The sequence below is a fragment of the Saimiri boliviensis genome, chromosome 7 (genome assembly GCF_048565385.1).
Source record: "Saimiri boliviensis isolate mSaiBol1 chromosome 7, mSaiBol1.pri, whole genome shotgun sequence".
NCBI lineage: Eukaryota > Metazoa > Chordata > Mammalia > Primates > Cebidae > Saimiri > Saimiri boliviensis.
In genome coordinates this window covers 117,210,508-117,216,507 of record NC_133455.1, presented here as the reverse complement: position 1 = coordinate 117,216,507, position 6,000 = coordinate 117,210,508, and positions in this window count along the sequence as shown.

The window sequence follows — 6,000 nt, the reverse complement described above, 5'->3', positions numbered from 1 at the left end:
AAAATTTAAAAATTAACCAGGTGTGGTGGTGGGTGCCTGTGGTCTCAGGTACTCGGGGTGGGAGGATTGCTTGAGTCTGGGAGGTCGAGGCTGCAGTGAGCCATGATCCTACCCTGCATTCCAGCCTGGGCAACAGAGTGAGACCCCATCTTGGAATGCGGGAAAAATCCTAAAGAACCCAGATGATACCTTGTGTCTGCGGGTGCCACTGGCCCATCTCTGGGACAAGGCTAGAACCAGACTCAGCCATGGCCTGGGGACTGGAGAGCAGACTGAGTGGGACCCTACTCCTATCCCTTCTGACTATTTTCCTTGGGATCCTTTACCAACAGAGCAAACAAACTTGGCAACCAGAAGAACAGGTAGCAAAGGTGGTAATCAGATTTTCTAGCTCAAGAGAGGAGGCTAAGGACACTTGGATGCAAAGGTGATTTATTTTTAATTTCAATGTGGCCTGTTTGTTTATTCATTGATTCAGTTTCATCTAAAACACTCCCCATACCTGGCACATAGTACGTAGTTTATACAAGCTTGTAGAGAGAATACATGAACAGTTCTCCTTCGTCCTTTTGCACTAAAAAGGAGAGCCAGCACACAGTAGGCCTTCAAGTAACATTTGATTCTTACCTCTGTCTTTCCCCAGGTGGTTTATTCTTCTTCAGATACCTCAGGAAACCATAAGTGAGGCTGTATGAAAGAACATATTAAAAAACCTCAGGCCAGCCCAGCACGGTGGCTCACGCCTGTAACCCTAGCACTTTGGGAGGCCAAGGTGGGCAAATCATGAGGTCAGGTGATCCAGACCGTCCTGACTAACACGGTGAAACCCCGCCTCTACTAAAAATACAGAAAATTAGCTGGGCATGATGGCATGTGCCTGTAAATCCCAGGAGGGTTTGGGAGGCTGAGGCAAGAGAATTGGCTGAACCCAGGAGGCAGAGGTTGCAGTGAGCCAAGATGGTACCACTGCACTCCAGCCTGGGTGACAGAGCAAGACTTACACAAGACCACATGTAGAAGAAAATCTTCTGAAAACTATGAAACATTCTCTCTGACTGCAGACACACACACACACACACACACACACACACACACACACACACACACACAGAGTTATTATTTTGTGGGAAGACAGCCATACTACTTTACAATTCAAAAGTTCTTTCTCAGGAGATCAGGATGTGCCTTGGTTATGGGAAACCAAGTAGTCATACTGCTGGGGCCCTCATCTTCAGCAAGATGAAAGTGGCTTGGTGTTCTCCCCCTTCCCTGTATGATCTTAAAAAAATAAAAAATAAAAAAATAAGAACCTCAGGCCCGTCTGCACTGAAAAGCCAAATATTTCCTCTATACTCAGGGGAGAATTAACTTTGTTTACTGACCTTCTTATCTCTGTAGGAATGCTTTTCTGGGTTCCACTGACTCATCAAGTAAATTTCAGACAAGGTACTTTTCATTTGATAGGTCTTAGCCCAGCCCACCTGCTTAGGGACACAGGAGATCTGAGTGCATTTGGGAAGCAAGTTTCTTTGAGAACAATTTCAAAAGTGAAGGTGTTCCTTGCCTCCCTAAATTGAAACTCTGGATTGTTCCAGTCCAGGAGAGTAGAAATGTTTTCCTTTCTCTCACCTTATTTTATTTGCTGGGGGATAAATGTTGTGGCTTGAAGACAGAGAAAGGAATTTGTGTTCTATACGTGGACTCTAAGTGAATCATCTCACCCGTGAACTATCATGAAAAAAACCTATGACTTCAAACTTCTGCAAGATGGTGCCACAGAGGATAAAAACAAGATGGAGCCCAGGCATGGTGGCTCATGCCTATAATCCCAGCACTTTGGGAGGCTGAGGTGGGTGGATCACCTAAGGTCAGGAGTTCGAGACCGGCCTGTCCAACATGGAGAAACCCCGTCTCTACTAAAAATACAAAAATTAGCCAGACGAGGTGGCACGTGCTTGTAATCCTAGCTACTTGGGAAGCTGAGGCAGGAGAATCTCTTCAACTTGGGAGGCAGAGGTTGCAGTGAGCTGAGACTATACCACTGCACTCCTCTGTCTAAAAACAAAACAAAGTAAAAACCAAGATGGAAAACGTCAGTTGTGCTCCCGTGATACTTCCCCGTTTTGGATAAATGATGATTGATTTATTCTAGACTACTCTGAATTTGGTAAACTTCATGTTAACATCTGTATCCTAACATCTGATGTGTCACCAAACTCTTGCCTCACTGTCAAAGTATTCCACTCCATCCAGCTCAGCCACACCGGCACCAGTGATTTGACCATGAAATAGTGAAGAGAATTAATGAGAAAGCATCTCCAGAATTCTGTTGGGGAAAGTAAGAGGTTATAATGTTTTAAGGGATCATCCCAGTTTCAAATACTCGCCCCAAAACGGATCCCATAAACCTTTACAGTGTTGCAACTTTTTTTCTTTTTTTAAATAGAGGTGGGGTTTCACTGTGTTACCCAGGCTGGTCTCAAACTCCTGGTTCAAACCATCTGCCTGCCTAAGCTTCCCAGGGTGTATGAATTACAGAAATGAGCCACCATGCTGGGTCCAATATCCTGAAATTTTTGAAACTTAGGTCTCTTTATCTTTGAACTGCCCCTTGCCCTTTGAGGATGGCATCAAAACTATTTGGTAGTTCATACCATCTCATTTTGTATTTTGAAATATGGTCATTTAATTTAAAGGAGAATTTAGTAATAAGGGCCCTAGTTTTTTTTCAATAACAAATACATAGCAATAAGAACGTTCAATGATATTCAAAGTCCCCCAGACTTTGAGATTGTCCTGGACTCTTCTTTCTTTCATATCCCACATTCAGGCCATTAACAAATTCTGTTGGCTTTATCTTCACAATGTAACCGGAATCTTGGCACCTTTTACCAGCTCCAGGTACTTCTTTTTCCAAACCACCTTCACCCCCAGCAAGGCCTCCCAGGCTACCCTATGGGAGCACACCGCCTCTCCCCATCTGCTCTCAACCCTGGAGAAGGGAGAGTGAGCCTCCTAGAGCCTTAGATCATATCGTTCCTCATCTTCCAATGGCTTCCCACCTCACTGAGAGGAAAAGACAAGCACCTCTCAATTTGCAAGGCCTGTCTTGTGAACCCACAATTTCCCAATGCCTCTCTCTTTCCACTCTCTCCCTCCTCCCTCCTCTACCATTTCTAGGGCCTTCTGGCTGTACCCTAAATAGGTCAAGCACAGGGCCTGGCACTATGGTTCCTCTCCCCAGGATGTCCGACCCTAGATATTTGCAGGGCTCTCTCCTCTCCTGCCTCCAGGTGTCTGCCTAAGTGTCGCCTTTCCATCAAGGGCTTCCCAGGCCACCCTATATAAAATAGCACCTGCCCCTTCAAACCTGCACTCTCTCTTTCTCCTGATTCTGCTGAACATATTCACTTTATTACTGTTTTCTTTCTTCCACTAAAACGTTAAATGCATGAGGACAGAGACTTTGTCTTGTTCACTGCAGAATTCCTGTCTCCTGGAAGAAGGCCTGGCACGTAGAGATTTTCAATATATATTTGTTGAATGAATACATATCCTAGTCTCAAGCCAGGGAGTGAAGAACAAACAGAGAGGAGATAAGTCATCACGAATTCTAAATCTTCAGGTGTCTAAACCACATTTCCAAAATAGCTTCTTGCCGGGGTGCAGTGTCTCATACCTGTAATCCCAGTACTTTAGGAGGCTGAGGTGGGCATATTACTTGAGGTCAGGAGTTCGAGACCAGCCTGGGCAACATGCCAAAACCCCATCTCTATAAAAATACAAAAATTAGCAGGGCATGGTGGTGCATGCCTGTAGTTCCAGCTACTCAGAGGGCTGAGGTGGAAGAATCGCTTGAGCCTGGGAAGTTGAAGTTGCAGTGAGCAGAGATCGCTTCACTGCACTCCAGCCTGGGCAACAGAGAGAAAGACCCTGTCACAAAACAAAACAAAAAACAAAACAAAACATAACAAAGCAAAACTGCTTCTTATGCCTGGAAAGAACACCAAATAATTTTCAGACTAGAACCTTCTCCTGAAATGCCTTCTGTAGCCTGTTCTGTCATCCTTCAGAATTAATTAACTCCTTAGAATTAATTCTACTCTTAGTGCTCTTAGTAATCTCCCTCCCCCTCCCCCTTTTCTTTTCTTTTTTCTTGAGTCTTGCTCTGTTGCCCAGGCTGAAGTGCAATGGTATGATCTTGGCTCACTGCAACCTCTGCCTCCCAGGTTCCAGTGATTCTCCTGCCTCAGCCTTCTGAGCAGCTGGGATTACAGGTGCATCACACCTGTATTTTTGTAGAGATGGGGTTTTGGCATGTTGCCCAGGCTAGTCTCAAACTCCTGACCTCAAGTGATCTGCCCACCTTGGCCTCCCAAAGTGCTGGGGTTACAGGCTTTTATTCTCCCTCTCCAGCATAAGAGTTTTTGAGATCCATGTTGTGTGTATCAGTAGTTCATTACTTTTTTTTTTTTTTTTGAGATGGGAGTATTGCTCTGTCACCCAGGCTGGAGTGCAGTGGCCCAATCTCAGCTCACTGTAACCTCTGCCTCCTGAGTTCAATCGATTCTCCTGGCTCAGCCACCCCCCCACCCCGCCCCAGTAGCTGGGATTGCAGGCGCGTACCACCATGCCCGGCTAATTTTTGTATTTTTAGTAGAGGCAAGGTTTCACCATGTTGGCCAAGCTGGTCTCCAACTCCTGACCTCAAGGTGATCCACCTGCCTCAGATTACAGGTGTAAGCCACTGTGTCCGGCAGTTCATTCCTTTTTATTGCTAAGTAGAATTAATAGGCCCTTCTTTAAATGGAAAATATTCCCAGAAAGGGTCATTGGGAAGCTTTTCAGTCCTTTAACACTCTAGTGTGAATTCGTTTTTTGGTTGAGCAATCTATGAAAGTTCAGGAGTGTTTGGGTGGGAGGAAGTGAGGAGGCCTGACCAAGGGAGAGGCTGGAAGGCAGTTTTGCCAGCTCCGAGGCCTGTCTTCATGTGCAGATTCACGAAGCTGCCTTCCTTCCTGCCTTTGGTGCCAGAAATCCAAGAGTGGGCGAGTGAATGTTACTGAAGATCTCCTGAGTGCTAGATGTAGACTGCATTTGATGCTCAACACAACCCTGTGAATTCAGTGCGGTGACTGCCCTTTTCTTAGATGAGGAAATAGACCATCATGTTGTTAAGCAGGGTTCAGGCCAGTTCTTCCTAACTCTAAGGTTCAAGTTCACTCCAAATTACTGCCTCTAGGTCAGGCAAAGGCTTTTAAGCAGCAAGAACCAGAAGAATAGACTGATTTTTGAGATCTGATCAAAAATGAGGCTGAGCTATGAGCCTTCCTGGCCACTGGCTCCCCTCCCTACCCTGGGACAGGCTCAGAGAAGTCTGGGCGGATTCATGAAGAGGAAGGAGAATCCCACAGCTGTATTGGGTTTCACATCACTGAACCAGTCTGAGCACTTAATGGGATTCTCTAACCCAGCCTTGGGGTTACTGGTAGCACCTCTCTGGTTTCAGCCTGGGGGCTTCGGTTTATGAATTTCCTCGGAATGAAGGCCCTGGGAATGATTGCAATCTTAAAGTCCATCCCAGAAAAGGTGGGGAAGTCTGAGCTGTAACCACAGCGTTTTAAAAATAGTCTGATAACAACAGAGGCCCCATGAGAGGCAGTGCTGGGACCGGCCAGCCTGCTGACTGCATTCCGGGGCTTCAGGTGTCATCTCTCTCACTCTGCAGGCACGTGTTTGCCCTCTGCACACGACACTCCTGTCCCCATTCCACCTGGGGGTGGGGGTTGAAACCAAGCCCTTTGGAGATGGAGCCCTAGAGACTCCTGCTGTGCTAGGTGGACTCTGTTTATCGTGACACATAACCTGCTGGCATATGCAAAAATTTCAAAGCTGTACATTTCAAAGGTGTATTGTTGCCCTAACAAAGTACAACAATCCGGGCAGCTTAAAACAGCAAAAATGTATTGCCTTTTAGTTCTGGAGGCTGCAGGTTCGATA